This window comes from Bidens hawaiensis, unplaced genomic scaffold, assembly GCF_021521415.1.
Source record: "Bidens hawaiensis isolate Kalapana, Puna unplaced genomic scaffold, B.hawaiensis_p1.1 tig00058737_1, whole genome shotgun sequence".
In the NCBI taxonomy this organism is placed as follows: Eukaryota; Viridiplantae; Streptophyta; class Magnoliopsida; order Asterales; family Asteraceae; genus Bidens; species Bidens hawaiensis.
This window is the reverse complement of record NW_027500567.1, coordinates 1-20,672: the sequence shown is the minus strand read 5'-3', so window position 1 is coordinate 20,672 and position 20,672 is coordinate 1.

Genomic DNA, 20,672 nt, shown 5'->3' with positions numbered 1-20,672 from the left:
TGTGTAGATCGTTACGGACGTAGAACACAAACACACTAACACACGAATACGATACGAGCAAACACACGTTATATTAATAACTCAACACGTGATATAATCACAGTTACAGACTCTCGACCTCACGTCACTTGACTCACTGAATTACACGAACTCGAACTTCTTGAACTAACTTCTAAAACGATAAGCCGTAACCTATATAAATACACGACAACTTCGCCTCAGGCGAAGTTGTCCATAACTTCGCTTGGTTAACAAGTTCGCCTAAGCGAACTTGTCAACAACTTCGCTCGGTTAACAAGTTCGCCTAGGCGAACTTGTCAACAACTTCGCTCGGTTAACAAGTTCGCCTAGGCGAACTTGTCAAAAACTTCGCTTTAAATAAACAAATACATAAACAATATTACAGACTCGATTACAGACACTAGACATATGAACTACTGACATTTATGCACCAACAGACTCCCCCTTGGCAGTAGCTTCATATCTTGATCTTTCAGCTCTTGTCTCGTAATCCTGTAACTTCAAGCGTGCACTCCTTCTCTAACGCACACCGACACAACCCTTTGATATTTCCTTGCTTCATCCTTCCAAGCAGGAATATAAAAGATCTTTTTCTCGTTAAGCATCTTCAGATCAGCTTGAGATAAGTTAACAAGATGCATCGGATCGTAAACTCTAAGGATCTCTTGTTCATCCTCATCTTCCATCACTGCCTCCGCTGTCTCACAATCAACGAACCACCACTTTAGGTCTTTGAGCACATCCTTGGGCATAAGCTTCATCGGTACTTCTTTAAGGCACCGGATTGGTTTATACTTCATAACCATCCAAGGCTTTCCATCAGCTCTCAAACCTCTATCCTTGTCTTCAACAAGTTTCCCTTTCTGTGGTTTCAACAGCTCAAACTTCTTTTCCTTTATGCTCTCTTTCCATACGATTTTTCCTATGACTCTAGCCATATTATCATCACTTCGATTGATCAACCCCAATCTGGCAAAGTCTTTAACCTCACATTCAGGCAGTGTGTTTAACGATCTCAACATTCTTCTAAGGTACTGAACTCCATCATATCGTTTAATCACGAAGAGCCGCAACTGCTCATCATAAATACAGCATATAATCCCTTTCTTTGCTTCAGCATAGCCCTTAATATTGTAACTCTTTTTGAACATGGTAGTGATTGCCGGTTTCTTCGTTTTGACGAACCATTGAGCGTATCCTTCCTTCCACCTTGGCTGCTTTTCCCATTCAGTATCTTCAACTGCCGTCTGATCACCTACATCGGCCTTCTCAACCTCTGGAATGTCATGTTTGACATTTTCCTCTAGTATCTCTCCTTCCTCAATCTCATTCTAAATCTCAATCTGCTCACCGATCTTCTCAATCACATCACTTGGCAGCACATCTTCATCAAATAACACATCGTCACTGAACATATCATCGTCAAGTTCCCTCAACGCATCAATCACGTCATCATCAACCAACACTACATCATCACCACCAGAACCACCAGCCGCATCGGCAGACTCCCCCTCAGCTGTGGAAGTACCAAGAGCTTGAGAAGTTCTTGGCAGCTCACCACCTGCATCTTTCGATGCATTGGGATCATCGTCTCGGTCATTTCTTCTTTTTGTCCTTAGCTCGTCGCCCTTACAGCTCATCTCCCCCTGAGATGCCAAGAACTCCTTCAAGGCATCTATAATTTTCCCATGCTCAACCAGGAGGGATGACTGTAGTTGATTTGCTTCTACTAGGCGTTGAATAGTCTTCGATTGCTCTGCCACGATCCGCTCTAGTGAAGCTATTCTCTCTGAGTCTGACATAGGCGTAGGCGAGACATCAGAAGCAGGCGTAACCGCAGGTGGTACCATACCTGATAACCCTGCAGTAGTGACGACCGTTGACTCTACAAATCGTGCAGCAACCACCGACTGAGTAAGCGTTGGAGGTGGTAGAGACACGATCTCCGGAGTCGTCATCTGGATGGTAGTTGTAGATGGAATGCCAGCAGATGATGTAGCCACCACGGGAACATCCGCAGCGCTTGTACTTGTAACCTGTACAGAAGAAGGAACGATAGACATACCAGATAGTGCAGCCGGAGCAAAACGTACCATCCTTGAAGTCTCTCCAGCTCCCATACCTACACCTGTCCTTTCCCGTCTTGATCGTCTTATCAGCTTATGTATATCTTCTTCCTCTTCTGACTCATCATCATCCTCCGTTCTCTTTCTCTTCCCAAACGTTCTCTCTCGAGACACCATCAACCGTCTCCCCTCATTCATGATCTCATCCAAATCTGAGTCAGCCATCGACGTAGCTGCTCTAGTAACACCCACACCCGAACCTTGTGCAGCAGAGACCTGCACCTCTGCATGTGTATCAACTTGATCCATATCGAAATAACCTTGACCTCCAAAGACAGCATCAAGATCTATATCCTCTGCAGCTGACACAACAGGCACAGCAGATGCAGCTTGAGTTGCTCTTGCCTGTCGCGGTTGAGGATCTCTGAACTCGTCCCCACCAGCAGGAACATACTCTGGGTTGATCAAAAACCCAAACAGTGGAGTATGCCTTGGACGACGTTCAGGGTTGCTCCTCGCACTCTAAGTGCGGCATTGAGCAAAGATACGTTTGCTCACAGATTCCACGTATCTGATCGGTCGTCTCTGAGGTAGATTCGGAGTCACATGGTTCAATATCATCTGGATGAAACGTGGATACATAATGAACCGCTCCCGAGCCATCGCCCTTCGCTGTCTATCGATCTTGTAAAAGACCATCTGACTAAAACTATAGCGTTTATTGTAAGTCAGTGCAGTCATTGCGGACTGCATGGTCGCACCCATACCGTCAGTGCCCGCCTTCCTTCCTGACATGCAAACTATCATGACGTGCATAAGGAAGCGCCACTGACCAAGTAGAAAACCCTTCCGTCTCTGTGAATCGCCTAATGGACCAGAGTAGCCCATTCGGAGAAACGCTCCATTACGAAACGGAGCCACAAACTCAGTTGGGTCGTCCCTCGTCTCTTCTCCAAACCGTAACGCCACCCGAATCTGATCAGAATTGAACTGAACCTGTTGATTGTTCACCGTCGCTCGCATGACCAGGGGCTCAACACGACAATCGTATTCTACCGTCTGCCAAAAGTCTTCGATATTTGGTAAGGATATCGGCAGAGTGTTCGTGATAGCATGAAAAATCCTCGAGCGTATGAGGAAAGTAATAATCTCGCGGTAATCCTCAACGCCGCTCGCTTCCGGGTCAAGGGTGATGTACATATTGTGACCCGGAAAAATTGCCGTTGGTTATCACCATCGTCTCCTCCTGCACCTCCAGCACCAGCTACTGCAGCCATATCTGCAACAAACGAACCAAGTTAGATAAACGTTAATGAATAACACAAGTTCGCTGATTACCATGAGCGAAGTTGTGATAAACTCTGTATCGGCGAAGTTAAAGATGAGGCGAAGTTGGGAACAACTTCGCTTCAGCTTTAAGTTCGTCTAATTAATATTAAGTAAAAATGATCTAGGCGAAGTTAATGTTAACTTCGCCTCATCACAACATCGCCTCAGGCGAATTTAAGTTTCAGGCGAAGATACGGATAACTTCGCCTCAGGCGAACTTAAGCTTCAGGCGAAGTTACGGATAACTTCGCCTAAACCTTAACTTCGCCTGAATCTGAAACGGCGACAGTTAGGTTATTCGAAATCCGGAAAACCGGTGTTTCGATTAACTTTGACGATTGAGGAGGCTCAAACACATGATAGTAATGATAACCAAACGACCAGGTTGTACATGAACACGTAAAAGCTTGTTTTGAAATCGGGTATAGGTTTTGAACGTCCGAGGTCGTTAACCGGGTGTCGAAACAACCTAGGAATGACGACATCGAACATCGAGTATAACATATAGAACCCGAACACACCTTGAACAATGAATGAAATCGGAAACAAAAGGATAATCGGATGAAAATCGGATAAGTTCGCTGTGAGAATAAGTTCGCTGATATTCAAATAATGAACTGTTTTGACCCTTAAAATCCTTTATATAGGGGCGGAGTTATACAGGCGAAGTTACGGATAACTTCTCCTAGGCGAAGTTATTCACAACTTCGCCTGTTTAACAACATCGCCTATATTTACAAAATCAAATCTTATAATTTGAACATTTTTCAATTAACTCTTTAAAACTTCCCTTTAAGAAATAAATGACATGATCAATTCCAAGTAACCAGTTAAAAAATCATAAAACTATCTAAGTACAAAAACTTAAAAAATTTAAAGTATAAGGGATCAAATTTCAGTCTAGTTAGAGACTACCACGTTTTTAGAAAAGATCCGAACAGGAATCATACTAATTACGTGACTGTCACATAGATCCATGTTTAGCTGTATTATGACATATAGAGACAGGTTGTAAGCATGTATAACTTAAAGTGGTTTTCATCGTTTCTGTGATAAGAGTTAGGTACGATTAAGCCTCAAAATTTAAGTGAGCAACGACTCATAGATTTTGATGCCTCCTATCTATCCTCAAAGCGTATTTGGCTTTCCCCAAGTCACCCCGAATTGACCTCGACCCATAGTGTCTGATTAAGTTGTAAGTATTCTTGATCTGCTTCCCGTTCTTCTCTCTTACTCAATGATTGTGAAGTCTTGATATTGTCATCTCTAATATGTTTCAATAACTCCAATTTTTTTTTTTTCGAATTAACATAGACTTCAAAGTAGAAATTAACTGCAAGTCCCGAATCTGGATCACTGCAGTATCTTGAGACACTATCTTCACGGGAATCAGAACACACATGGGCTCGTGTATGACTGGGTAATCGCTTTTCTGCCTATCATTCGGAAAGATATATATGAAGACATGCAAAACTCTTAAGGAGTTTCCACGTAAAATCAAGTAAATTTAGTTTGTATCACATCTACTTTTACGCACCATTAAAAAGTTACCATGACATACAATGACTGTTCTAAAGCCTTTTAAGCCTAATAACTTCACTAGTTAAGCACACAGAATCAGTATAACTATCATTTTCCAAGGTTGGATCAATTTTCTGTTAAACATAGCAAATGAACTTCTTACGAAGTAACAGACTTGAAAAATAATTTCATTTCCCTAAAAAAAATTTTGAATTCTATCGCCCCGATCGATTCACAGTCTTCAGGTAAGCGGCTATCCCGAAGATCCAATGGATCAGCTGGACCGACCACATACTAGTATGTGTCCTTCTAACTAATTATGATCTACTAATTTTCAGCGAAAGAATAAAAACTCATCATAACCGCCCCGGTCACTTTCAGTCATCTGGCTAATGGCTATCCTCATATTCTATAAGGACCAAACATATCCTAAGACATGTCCTTCAAACTGAGGTAACCGACATAATTTTAAGCGATTAGTGACGTTTTTTTTTTTTTTTTTAAATATCACAAGAAAAGCATGGTTACTCGGGATTGATCATCCCATTCAGTTCAATAAGGTTTTGAAATCTGGATTTGTCAAACGCTTTAGTATATAAATCAGCGAAATTATCAAGCGTATCCACCTTTTCAAGCACAATCAATTTCTTCTCAGCACAATCCCGTATAAAATGATGACGTATGTCAATATGTTTAGTTTTACTATGTTTCACGGGATTGTTAGTTACTGAGATAGCAGCTGTGTTATCAATGCAAATAGGAGTAAGTAAGAAATTCAGACCATAGTCGCGCAACTGTTGTTGAATCCAAAGAACCTGAGAGCAGCAGTTGGATGCTGCCATGTATTCTGCCTCACAGGTTGAAATTGCGACTGAAGTCTGCTTCTTGCATTGCCACGACACCAATCTGCCACCAAGAAACTGACATCCTCCAGTTGTTGACTTCCGACTCTGATTGCACCCTCCATAATCAGAATCTGTGTAAGCGACTAGCTCCAAGTCTCCTCCTTTCGGGTACCACAACCCCAGCTTCGGCTTGCCCTTGAGATACCGCAGTATCCTCTTTGCACCTTTCAAATGAGATTCTTTTGGATTTGCCTGAAAACGTGCACAAAGACAAACAGCAAACATTATATCAGGCCTAGATGCAGTTAAGTACATTAAAGAACCTATTATTGCCCGATATTGAGTTGGGTCCACATCTGCATCACCGTCTACTTCAACACCCAATTTGTGATTGACGCAGATTGGAATATCATATGGAGAACTGTCCTCCATCTTGAAGCGCTTGAGCACATCATGAACATACTTCGTCTGATGAATGAACATCCCGTCCTTCTTCTGATCAACCTGCAATCCTAGAAAGAAAGTTAGTTCACCCATAGCACTCATTTCAAACCTTTTCTTCATGACGGCTTCAAACTCCTGACACATGGAGACTTTTGACGCAGCAAATATAATGTCATCCACGTAGACTTGTACCAGCAGGAAGTCGCTTCCATCCCTTTTGAAGAACAACGTGCTATCAATTTTCCCTCTTTCAAAACCATTCTCTAGCAAGTAATCCGATAAAGTTGAATACCAGGCACGAGGTGCCTGATGTAATCCATACAACGCCTTGCTCAACCTGTACACGTGATCTGGAAAGTCTGGGTCAGGAAAACCCGGAGGTTGCTCAACATACACAACCTCATCAACTTTCCCATTCAAAAACGCACTCTTCACATCTAGCTGAAACACCTTCATCTTTTCATAAGCAGCAAACACTAAAAACAATCTTATGGCTTCCAACCTGGCGACAGGAGCGAACACTTCGTTATAATCAATCCCCTCTTGTTGATTAAAACCTTTAACGACTAGCCTTGCCTTGTTTCTTATAATAATCCCCTTATCATCTCTCTTGCACTTAAACACCCATTTTGTGCCTATCGCATGCACATTCTTTGGTTTTTCAACCAAAGTCCAAACTTCCATCTTCTCGAATTGAGCCAACTCTTCTTGCATGGCTTCGACTCATGAGCTGTCCTTTAAAGCCATTTGATAATTCTTCGATTCAATCTGGCTTATAAAGCAGGTGTACAGGCATTCATTGATTATTCCTGTCTCCTTAATGCTTGTATAAACACAGGTGTTCATTCAAGCTACTTCTCGTTTGTACACCTGAGGACACATCACCAATCACATTATCCAAAGGGTGTCTTTATGAATTTTCGTGGTCGGAACAGAACCGACATGCAAATTATCTTCCAAATTAGAAGAGATCTCGTCAATGGTTGTTTCTGGCTGAGAGTGAAATGGATTGAAAAATTCTTCTTCAGTCGAGGCAGCAGGGGGTACCAGTAGAGTTTGATGAGGAAGGTTGACATTTATCAATCAGCTGTCTTTGCACTAGATTTTCTTCCTCATCGAGTATCATCTTCGTCGCAACTCTTTCTTCTTCTTCAGAAATTTCCAAATCCGGTATGTTAAACGACTTAAAAAGCTTAACATAGTCGAAAAGCTCAGCAGGTCCATTGCTAGGTTTTGGCGGTTGGTAACTTGTGATGTCGATGTTACACACCACCTCCACCTTGCAGGTCGAAGTATTGAAGACACGTCTGTTGGGAGTACCAACAACATAACCGACTAAGATTCCTTCATCGGCTACTTCGCCAAATTTAGAATATGTCTTCAAGATCGAACAAGGGGACCCGAATGGTTCAAGACCACTCAAGTTGGGCTTCCTTCCATGCATAAGCTCGTAACACGTTTTACCAAGTCTCTTAACTGTTAACACTCTATTCAGAACATAGCAGGCTGTAGCAACTGCTTCAGCCCAGAACATCACAGGAAGCTTCGAATCTGCCAGCATAGTTCTGGCTCCTTCAATTAAAGTTCGGTTCTTCCTTTCAGCCACTCCATTTTGTTGCGGAGTATACGGAGCGCTGTATTGGTGTTCGATTTCTTTCTGAAGACAGAAGATCTCCATCTCAAAATTCTTGAACTCCGTTCCATTGTCACTCCTGATGAACTTAACTGTTTTACCCATGACGTTCTCAACTTTGGTAATCAAATTCTTCACCATTTGAGCCGTCTCATCTTTCGATTTCAGAAAATATACCCACGAATATCGCGAGTAGTCATCAGTGATCACCAAGCAGTAAGAAGTACCTCCTAGACTTTTTGCATTCACGGGACCGAAGAGATCCATGTGAAGCAGTTCTAGAGTACTGGCAATAGAGTTGACCTTCTTGGTGAGATGGAACTTCTTGTGTTGCTTTCCCTTCTTGCATGCTATACATTTGTCTTCAAAGTTAAAACTTTTCAAGGGAACGCCCATCACAAGTCCATTCCTGACAATGTGGTTCATCTTCCGAAGATGAATGTGCCCCATCCTCCTGTGCCACAGTTCGGATTCCGATTCGCTTGCTTTCGTCATTAAACATGATTCTTCCGTGGCCATTTCAGTAGGCCTCATATCCATTACATAAGTATTTATATCACGTGGAGCTTTCATCACTATCCACTCGTCTGGTATCTGAAAACCAGGCTTCGACACGATCGCCTCATTCTTCGTGAAATGAACAGTGTACTCCTTATCACAAATCTGCGACACACTCAGCAGATTGTGCTTCAACTCTTCTACAAAGTTCACATTCTCAAGAGTCATTTTTCCATTGGACACCGTTCCTCTTCCAGTAATTCTTCCTCCACTTTCACCGGCAAAGCTAACTCTCGCTCCTTGAACAGGTTTTAAGTCGTGCAACAAGTATTTGTTACCCGTCATGTGCCGGGAACAGCCGCTATCTACAATCCAAAGACTATGGGCAGCCCTGTTCAACTGTTCCTGCACAATAAAGCAAAGGATTAGAATCTAGGGACCCAAGACCAATTGGTCTTGGATCTATACATCCCGTACTTCTGCTTTCCAAAGTTAGCATTTGGATAATTCCTGTCACTCCTATTAGGAAATCTCCTTGGAAATTGAGTGTGAGGCCTTCCAAACCTATGTGTATTGAAAGTATTATATCTTGAGGTTTGGTTATTAGCATTGTTAAACTGAGGTTTGTTTCTGTGAAAACCTGAATTAGTTACATTTCGGAACTTTGAAGGGTTTTCATTTTTAGCAGTATTAAAATTACCATTAGGCTTATGCTCAGTTTTAATAGGCCTCACACCTCTGAATTTCGGCGTCAGAGGGCAATCTGCAACAAGATGTCCTAACTTATTACACCTAAAACAACACCTATGCTCCTTTTTCTTTTCAAAGGTTGTTTTGGATGTCGAGGCTGTGTTACCGGCCGTTCGTCTCACATAGGGTGGGACGTACGGGTTGAGTGGAGTACTCATTTTATAAGTTTTACCTTTTTCTCCACCACTGGGTAACACTACCTTCTCTTTTGTCTTACCCGATTCGGACAACTTATCCGAATCTGATGAGACTGGACTCGTAACAGAAATTTTCACACTTGAAACAGGCGAACTCGTTTCGCCACTACTAACACTTGGTTCTTTACTCGTAACCTTGATTGGAACTGTCTGAGGAACTTCAAAATCAACAGATTTCTGAACACTAGGGTTAAACGTGTAATTGTGGTTATAAGGTGGTGGAACCTCGTGATAACAATTCCTCCCCTCTTTGCAGAGGAATCTTGACCACTAACAAGGTGATCAAGAATAGCTGAGGAATTTCTGAACTGCTCAAGTTTTCGGTTCAGTTCCACCACTTTCACCTGGTGGTCAGCAATCTGCTTTTCTCGTTCAGCAATCAGTTTAGTCTTTTCTTCTAAAACCTCATAACTTAGATCAATTACTTCAATTTTTTCAGCAAGTTTTGTTTTTAAGCTTTTAACATCTTTTTCACACGCTTTTATTTTAACTTTGTAACTGTTTTCTCTTGCTTTCATAAAGTGATGATCTTCTTTAAGAGTTTTAAATTCAGCATCTAAACGAACATACTGATCAGTTATGGTAGCAAGTTGCTCAGACAAATTCTCACATTTAGTACAAATAGGTTTAGAACTTACCTCGGAGAGTTGATCCTTGTTATCTGCCATGAAAGCTTTTTCCTTACCAGTAGCTTTCTCTTCTCTGGTAATATTCTCACATTCTTCATTCTCAACCTTAGCCATATTTGCCTGCTCACTAGTTTCATTCGAATGCAGGTTCCAGTTGTTTTCACCTGCTTCTCTGGACATCATGGCATTGACTTCTTTACTACTTCCAGTGTGCTGTGCAGACCGGCCTAGACCACGTTCAACTCGCTCGTTTCTGCACTCTTTGGCAAAGTGCCCATTTTGTTGACAGTTATAGCACCTCACCTTAGACTTGTCGAACCCTGGCCTGCCAACAACAAACTTTCTCCCCGTCTTTCTCATAAACTTCTTCACTCTCCTCACTATCATGGCCATCTGCCATTGTAAATCCATTTCCTCCAGATCATCAGCATCGATCTGGTCATAGTCTTCATCCAGCATCGCTGGATCAACAACCTTTCCTTGAATATAGTTTTCATATGAAGTAATAAACGAAGCATAGAGGCCAAACTGCTCTTCAGCAGATTTGACGCTCATTGGCATCTTAGAGTAATTATTGCTTGAGGAACTTGAAGATCCACTACTCTTGCTTGCTGTCTGTTGAGTACCACTTGATCCACCCGCAACAAAGCAAACATCCCCATTTGAGTTTACTGACACATGCCCCTCCTGTGAAGACTTGGCACACGACTCGCCCTTCGAGTAGTAGGCGGCAGAATCAGTCTTTGAACTTGAATTTGAGTTTACTTTAGCACCGTACATGCCTGGATCTTGAACCTGATCCATAGATGTCTCTTTTCTGACCATATTAAGCTCAAAAGTTCTGAGCTTGTTGACAGTGGTTTCAAGATCATAAGTAGGGAAGTCCTTGTCTTCCCTCATCAGCACAGTATACATCTCCCATTTTGGTGGGAGGGCATCGAGAAGCTTTTCCACAATCTCTTCTTCTCGGTAGGAAATGGAGTAGTTACTCAATTCAGTCATTAGATGATAATATCGAGTGATAATATCATCAAGAGATTCGTTCTTCAAGTACTTAAAGACTGAAAATTGAGTTTTGAGCAACTTTATCTTTGAAGCCCGAATACCTACATTCCCTTCAACTCTGTTCTCAAGAGCTTCCCAAAGCTCTCTAGCTGATGTATACTTTCTAAACGTATGGAGGATCTCCTGTGGAATAGCCATTGTGATTGCAGCATGAGCCTTGCTTTCGGCTTCATACATCTTTTTCTCCTCCTCTTCCATTTTACTGTATTTCTTGATTTGGTCTCGACCCTCATACTCCATGACTGGTGGAATATATCTATATTGGATGCATACCCACATTTTCGCATCCTGGTACTTAACGTATTGTATGAACCGATCCTTCCATGCGACAAAATCGGTTCCCTTCAGCAACCTTGGGGCCTTTGTAGCTGACCCTGCTTCAACTTCCATCTTTACAAGCTCCGAAATGTTGATCGACGACATCCTTCTTGAAGACTAAGAAACCCGAAAAATTCTGAGTAGGCGAAGTTAAAAAAATTTCCTCTGAACAGTACTGTAGGCGAAGTTAAGGATAACTTCGCTTAAGTAATAACTTCGCTGGATCTTTCTTAAATTCGAGTGACTGGGCGAAGTTGAGAATAACTTCGCTTAGGGTAAGCGAACTTAGAAAGTAGGCGAACTTGAAGAAAACTTCGCTGAGCTAGGCGAACTTGAGGAAAACTTCGCTGAGTTAGGCGAAGTTGAGGAGGTAGGCGAAGTTGTAAATAACTTCGCTTCTCCTTATATCTTCGCCGAAACCCTACGTATCCTGACGGCAACTTCGCCTGATGAACAACAACTTCGCCCGACGAACTCAAACTTTCTGCAGATCTGAAAATCGGATTTTAACGAGGTTTTTGACGGTTTAAAGGCTTGAACACACTGGTAGGAGGCTAGAATGAGCAAAAACACCAAAAAATCGTCTCGTGAATAGTCGAAACGGGACAAATTCTACACCCGCGTGAATATCCCGAACCACACAATCGAGCAAATGCTCTGATACCAATTGTAGGTTCCCTGGACGGATCACACGAGATATCCCGATATACACAGGTGCGGAATCCCTGTGTAGATCGTTACGGACGTAAAACACAAACACACTAACACACGAATACGATACGAGCAAACACACGTTATATTAATAACTCAACACGTGATATAATCACAGTTACAGACTCTCGACCTCACGTCACTTGAGTCACTGAATTACACGAACTCGAACTTCTTGAACTAACTTCTAAAACGATAAGCCGTAACCTATATAAATACACGACAACTTCGCCTCAGGCGAAGTTGTCCATAACTTCGCTTGGTTAACAAGACATTTATGCACCAACAATACGTATTTAGGATAGGTACGGATCAAGTCATTCGTAGGTGTTTAGCAGGCAAGGAGGCCTTAGACATTCTCAAACACTGCCATGAGGGACCAACAGGAGGACATCATGGTACCGCCCCCACGGTCAAAAAAGTGTTTGATGCAGGATTTTTCTGGCCCACTATATACAAAGATACACATACTTTGATCCAAGCATGCGATGCTTGTCAAAGAGCCGGGAACATCTCATCAAAAAATGAGATGGCTTAAAAAGGCATTCAAATCTGTGAAATCTTTGATGTATGGGGGATAGATTTCATGGGGCCATTTCCTAACTCATTCGGAAATAAATACATCCTTGTAGCAGTCGACTACGTGTCTAAATGGGTAGAAGCACAAGCTCTTCCCACCAACGATGCTCGAGTAGTTGTACGTTTTCTGAAAAAGTTATTCTCAAGATTCAGAACTCCAAAAGCTCTCATTAGCGACAGAGGTACTCACTTCTGTAACACCCTGATGGACAAGGTCTTAGCATGATATGGGGTTCACCATCGACTGGCAACACCATATCACCAGCAGACCAGTGGACAGGTGGAAGTCTTGAATCGAGGAATTAAGAGAATTGTGGAAAGATGTGTGGTGATGAATCGCCAAAATTGGGCAGAAAATTTAGATGACGCATTGTGGGCCCTTAGGACGGCCTACAAAACTCCCATAGGAACAACACCCTTCAAGCTCGTTTACGGGAAGGCATGTCATCTACCTGTAGAATTAAAACACAAAGCCTACTAAGCTCTGAGAGCAGTGAATTTTGATCTAATGTCCGGCGGTAAAAACCGAGAAGATCAAATTCATGAGCTCGAAGAATTAAGAGCACTGGCATATGAAAATTCCTGGTCTTACAAAGAAAAGACTAAACGTTTACACAACGCCCATTTAAAAGGAAACAAGAAATTTCAAGTTGGCGACCGGTGTACTGTTATATAACGCTCGTTTACGTCTTTTTTCAGGAAAATTGAAATCCCGATGGACAGGTCCATACGTGGTTGAAACAGTTTTTGACTATGGAACCATCGAAATTTCAAATTCAAATGGCCAGAAGTTAAAGGTAAATGGACATCGATTAAAGCCATATATCGATGGTCTACTTAAAGAAGTGTTGGAGGTATTAACCCTCCAAACTCCTTGATTAGAAATTAAGGAAATAAGGTCTGGCCAAGACCTTCTCAAAACTAGGCCTTGTAATTAATTAATCTTGTTTTTTTTTAAAAAAAAACCATGGTGGCGTGCTTTCAAAAGCACGGTCCCGTGCTTAAAAATACGGGCCGACATCTACGCTGCAAAAATCTCAATCTGACTGGTTTGTAACAAAATTGTCAGACTAAAAACACGGGGGCGTGCTTCCAAAAGCACGGCACCGTGCTTGGGTTCCTGTTTGGCTATAAAAGGCACCTTGTGTCATTGCATTCCTTGCACAAACCAAAACTAAAACCAAAAACCTCTGATAATTCAGCATGCCAACTGAGATGAATGAAGCGATCCCCATTTCCCGACATCCGAGAAACAATGCCCGCCATGTTTCCAAAACCGAGCCTCTCTTGAAACTTCAAGAACTCGTGAAAGAACTCACTGAAATGAATCTCCTTGCGGAAATGCGTCTCGTGCAACTCACCGAATCGGTGGAAAACATAAAAATGGAACTTCGAGACATCAACGAGCAACTCCAATTTCAAGTTCTCGGTTTCACTTATTTTCCACCACCAGGGCCATTCGGAGGAGGAGAACCTTTCGGGGAACTCTAGGAAACTTAATTTTATACTTTATGTGTAAACAAGTGCATTAAGCACAATGTGTTAGGACTTCGGGCTTAACCCGATTATTTTCTTTTCTTTGGAAACCCTGGGTTTATCCTGAAATTGTTCAAGGATCTTAATTTAATGAAAAGTTATTTTTAGATGGCCAAATTTCCAAATTATCACAATAAACGTCATTCTGAAAATTCCGGACCGTAAGTCATGTTGAAAACTAAAATGAAATTCACTAAGACAAAAAGCACGGGGCCGTGCTTTCCTAAACGCGCCGCCGTGGTCACCCTAGAATCTTCAGCATGATACGCGCTGACTCCGTACAATTCTCTGTCTCAGAAACATTTATTCTTCTAGCAGCACGGGGCCGTGTTTCCAAGAACACGGTTCCGTGTTCAACTTTCCAATCTCTATAAAATGCATGCATAATTTCACTATTCCATTCATACCAAACAAATACTACCTAAATGGAAGGAAAACGGGTTGAATGGAAGCCAGTGAAAAAGGGGAAACAACATGAATCTTCCTTTCTCGAGGAACAAGTCATGAGACTCCAATGCATCATAAGAGATCAAGTTGAGAGCAACATGCAAACCGAGGCTAGAGTAGTCGAGTTGATTAACAAAGTCGACTTGCTTAGGTTAGAGAACTTCCATATGGTGGATGGCCACCACAAAGATGTGACTTCCAAACTTAACTTTCTCAACCTAGAAATCTTCACGCTCAACAAAAAGCTTGACGAACTTTTGGAAGCTAAGCGAGCACCACCACACATCCAGGACTTGTTCGGGGGTGGTAGCCGTTGAAGTTCCGACTTTGTTTCGTGTTTAAGTTGTTTCTGCTAGTACTATGTGTTAGGACCCGAGAATTGTTGTTGTACTTTTCATTTCATCTATCTTTAATTATATCTTTACCTTTATGTTTTTAATGAAATTTAGGATGTTTTTACCAAGTAAAAAATAACCAGAAAATAAAAACCAGTTAAAAACAAACCATCTTGTCAAATAAACAAAACAGTACTTTCTGCACTATGCAGCACGGTACCGTGCTTCCTGATGCACGGGGCCGTGTTTTTGGTGTCAGGGCAGGTTACGAGTTTTTAACTTAATAAAATAACTTTCTATCACTTCCAACCCTATTTTTCACTGCGAAAACCGCCGAACACTCAACCATTTTACGAATTTCTTCCTCAAATCTTCGATTCTAAACCTAAGGTATGTTAATTTAACAATTGTATTATCCAAATTCATCATTCTAGGTTTAGATTAACCCTAAAATTGTTCAAATCGACCAAATCGGGTCAAAACCCGAAGAGGGTATGGTTATTATGTATGATTATGATGAATAGAATGTTGAATGATTGATGGTTAGGGTTAATTGAAAGAAACAAATCAGGTTTTGTATGTTTGCATGAATACCCGACCAACCATTAAACTCAATTGATATAACCAGTTAGGAATGAGGGTTCGAGTCTGGACAAGTTAGAAATCGGTATTAAAAACATGAGCCGTGCACGAAACAACACGAGCCGTGGTCAACCAAAAGTCAAACATCAAAGAAACTGAACCAGAAGCAGCAGCACGGTACCGTGCTTTTGTAAGCACGCCGCCGTGCTTTGCTTTCTGTTTCAGCAAAATGAAAATTTTAAACGAGTTTTGACTAATTTAAGTGTAAATTACAGATGACCGAGTACGGGGAATATTTTCATGCATTCTTAGTCTTCGGAAACCGCAAGAAAAAGGACCAAATGGCAAACGAAAGACTAACCTACCTCAACAACAGATATCCAGAAGCCCACTTCCGTGTATGTGAAAACACCTTAAGAAACATAAACCAATGGGACCGCTATCAAAACATTGTAGAGGGACATTGGGGACGGGTTTTTAACCAGACTGGGGATTCAGTTACAGAACTCACAAAAGAATTCCTAGCCTCGTCAACTTCAAGAAGAAAAAGTTTGACATGTGGGACACCAAGGCAATCGAGTTTCGTTGTGGAGGTGTGTGGCATACAACTTCTGTCACCCAACTGGGAATCGATTTGAGTATTTACACGGCCGAAGAGACTGACACCGACATCTGGTTCGAAGCAAAACAATGTTTACAGATGAAGGTGACGATGATGAAGCCGTAGCGGGTGCCACAAGGGAAGAAGCTTGGGAACAGTTAAGTTATGGAACAACAACCTACATGCCAAGCGTTTCTAAAAGCACAGCACTACGAGATCCGCTAATGAGATACATCCACTAGTTGCTGAGTCATACCGTCACAGCTCGAGGTCAGAGCGAAGGGGTTGTTAACCTAAAGGATCTTTGGGCATTATACTGCATGAAAAACAAAATACCATGCAATATCACGATGCTATTTTGCAAACTTTTCATGACAAATGCTACTGCTAAAGGTAACTCCCCGATCTTTGGTGGTCCCTGGATCTACAACCTCTACAGGACCTATAGTGCAGACACAGAAGGAACTCCAAGCCAAGACACGATCGCTCTCAACTTTGATTACTGTGAAAGCATGCAAATAGTTCAGCAAATCAGCCCCGGTGTATGGAGATTTTGTGACAAGAACAACCAAGTGTGGGACCTAGAAGACCCGTCAGAGATGATGATTCAGGATGTGCATGAGAGACGACAGTCACCGCCCAGACAACAACGCCGCCGCACCTATCATCAGAGAGGAGGCCCATCTTCATCAGGGGCAGGCCCCAGTTCGTCACACGATAGCCGATACTCGTTCAAGGGTATATTTGGACTTATTGATCAATTCTCAGCTAACACTACTGCCTCATTTAATAGGATGTCAGAGCAGATGGCTGCCTCGGATGCACAACGAGCAGCCGAATATGCAGAGACGAGGCGGGAGATTGAGCGTTTGGGCTATCGCATGGACAGGCAGTGGGGACCTTTTGACCCAGATGCGGGTAACTGATGACTGGCGGCACTGGTAGGTCAGGCACGGGCACGGGTTGGTAGTATTTTATGAACTTATGATGTGTGTTTAAACAATTTACTTTCCATCATACTTTTTTGTTTTTTTTATGTTGGTTTGGATATTTTTATGGCCATGGGTGCCAAAGACGTTATGCTAAGTACTTATTTAGCCCGAAAGGGCAAGGGATGGATGATTCCATACCTAATTTTCAGCAGTTTATGCTTGGTTGTTTGTGGTTGTTTCCAGTTTTATATTATACAGGTACAAAAACAGGAAAACAGACGAAAAACAGGGAACGCTCTGTCGAAATTTCGTTGACCCATAGGGAAGTAACTCTCCATTTTAACCCATAATGCTCAATTAGAATCTTTATATTTTCACGAATCTTGTCACATTGAGGACAATGTGAAATTCAAGTGTGGGGAGGGGAATTACTTGAACAAATGTTTGTCCAACTAATTATAAAAATTCTCTAAAATAAATATTTTTGCAGCAAACAAAGATTATTTAAAAACCTAAAGAGAAAACCAAGAAAACTTTTTTCAAATAACCAATCATTACAAAGTGAAAAAGTAAGAAGAAGTTTTGTAATATTGAGAATAATTTTATGCAAAATATGGCGTTAATACCCAATTCCTCCGTTACTGTGAGATAAACCTCATGCCATACAAATATTTTTTCGGAAGCTTTGAGTGAGTCATATGTTTTGTGTGATTTAGAACTTTTCGCAATTATTCATTTCAAGACCGCACGAAGCGTTGTATAAAGAAGAAGGTAATATTTACATCAAACCCATTACAAAACCCAAAAACCCAATCACTTTATCCATTTTCACCGGTAAAATACAACACTGGTCTTTTACCGGCAGACCCTAAAGAACTGGAAATGCATTTTTTCGATTTCAATTTCCTTTGCTGCATACACTTCACAAAACCTGGGGTTGCCTCCAGAACTTAGGGAGAGAATCTTTCTCTTGAGCAATGAGGTGAGGAAAAAGTGGCGCCAAAACGAACAAAGGCCACCATTCTGTGGAATCTCCAAAAACGCAATGAAGAGAAGAGCAAAAAGATATGAACGATGCTTAGGTTGTGGAAACTGGTCCCACGAAGGAAGATGTAGAAAAAGTCAAACTCAGTCTCAGCATGAATATACCGAACTAATGAGGGTGGGGGCTATTAGGCTCAGAGCCGAACGATCCATTAGAGTTGGAAGTTATATTCAGAACAGGATTGAGGAAGAACTGATCCACATCCTCGATAAAACCGGGTCTCGACGATCTGACCTTAAAAGAGTCATTAGGTATATATAAAAAAAAACGAAGACAAAGACGAAGAATAAATGAGCTAACCAATGAAGACATCTCAAACTCCCAAAAATCAGTTGAAGTTGTATTTACCATTAACCCTTGAAACACCACAAAATACCAATTCCCACTCACACAAAACCGAAACCCCGTTTTACCTTCTGATCTATGCAACCCTTCAAAAGGTGGAGATGTGAACTTGTTACAAGCTTATTTATTACAAGTTGCATTTTGGCTAAGAGTGTTCACATACCTACATCACAGGTATAATCAGATATAAAATCGAGTGTGAGTGAACATTGCGAGAACGTGAAGTTTTTCATAAACGGAAGCTCATAAAAACAAAAGTTCTCTCTTATTTATCACTAACATAAAGACTGGTTATTTTGTTTCATCTTCTTGGAACTCACTTAAGGAATAGCGATAATCTAAACTTGCTGTTTTTAGAGGATATATATAAAAAGATTGCTTGAGGACAAACAATGTTCAAGTGTGGGGATGTTTGATGTACATATAAATATACATCTTTTCGGCATCAAATAATCTCTAAAAACTGCCATTTCTATCTTATAACATAGCATAAAAGACTACTTATCATAATAAAACATAATTTCAGGTGAAACTAAACCCCAAACTAAGAAACAAGCAAAAAGACGAAGAAAAAACAGAAGAAAACACAAGAAAACAAAGAAACACGCCCCCATGCTTCTGAAACAAGAAAAGACAAAATCTGAGGTCAAAAGCACGGGGCCGTGCCCATCATACACGGGGGCCGTGGACGGGAATGCAGAAAAGACATAGCAGAATTGAGCACATGTCACTAAAAAGCACGGGGTCGTGCCTACCAACCACGTGTAACATCCCGAAATTTCAAGATAATATTAATTATATTACTTAATAATAGAGGGAAAGTTTACTCGGGTTATCAGGAAATAAATAAAAGAATAGGAGTTGGTATGGGTCGGGCTAGTGTCGGGTAATGGACGTTGGTTATGGATTTGGATTAATTGAGATGGGTTAAATGAGAATGGGATTTCAGGGATATAAATACCCCCAAAATCCCAAAATATCTTCATTTTCACCAAACTCCCTAACACACACACACCAAACACATACCGCCGCCGGACCGAAGGCAGATCCGGGCAGATCCGGCAGACCCGAGTGAGAGAGAGAGCGAATAGTGGTGATAAGCAAGTAAACGAGATCCAAACAAGCCCAAAAAGGTATGATTCTTGATCTTTAAAGTTTAAAGATCCAAGCTTTTTAGTGTATAAATGACCAAAAATGGGCCGGGGTAGCGTAGTGGGTGATATTGAACCATAGCAAGGGTGTTAAAATCGCTAGAAATGCCGATCAGAAACTAAAACAGCGGCTGTCTGGGCAACTTCGCCTTCAAAGCGACGAACTTCGCCTGCAAGCTAAGTTCGCCTGATGAACTTCGCATGCAAGCCAAGTTCGCCTGATGACAACTTCGCCTGAAGCCAAGTTCGCCTGATGGCAACTTTGCTGTAAAGCTAAGTTCGCCTAGCTGGTAACTTCGCCTAAAGCTAAGTTCGCCTAAGGTTAACTTCTCCTAAAGTCAAGTTCGATTAGAAAATAAATTAAAAATCTAATGAAAAATGTGTTAAGACGGTTAATGGAAATAAAATTAAAAATCAGCTCGACCCCAGCCAGGGGCTCTGCCCCTTGGACCCTGCTAGGGGCTGCCGCCCCTAGACCCCGCTGCCAAGGGCGCTGCCCCCGGACCCCCGTTCGTGGTGGGTAGTAATTAAGATTAGAAAGATGTTATAGGTAGTGATAGTTAAATTGATATGTATACTTGTTATACAGTCAGCCGTGCACAACTGAAGAAAGGGATTACGATCAACGGAGAACGTAACCGTGTTCAGGTGAGTTCTAGCCCCATTTATGTGTTACGTTTTCGGGGCTGTGTGCATACTCGATATGTTTGTTAATACACTTATCCTAAGAGATAAGTGTATGCCTTATATGGATAATGTGAAATATATGAATGATTGCTTGATGGTACGTGAACGATCTTCGGATATTGCACGTACTGTCAGGTTGCAGCGCTAAGAATAAGGTAAGTATGTTATGTATGTTTATGTGTATGAACAAGATAGAGATAATAGAAGAAAGAAATGATAACGTATGGTTGTATGGTTACGAAGAGGGTTCCGAGCCCTAGTAATACTCGAGGAATGTAAGGCGTAATGCTCTTTATAACGTAAGATATGAAAGTAAGATAATACAAAAGAAAGTAAGAAAGTATGAACGAAAGGATATAATTTTATGTGTATGCCGTGTATGGTATTTGTGATCGATACGATTGA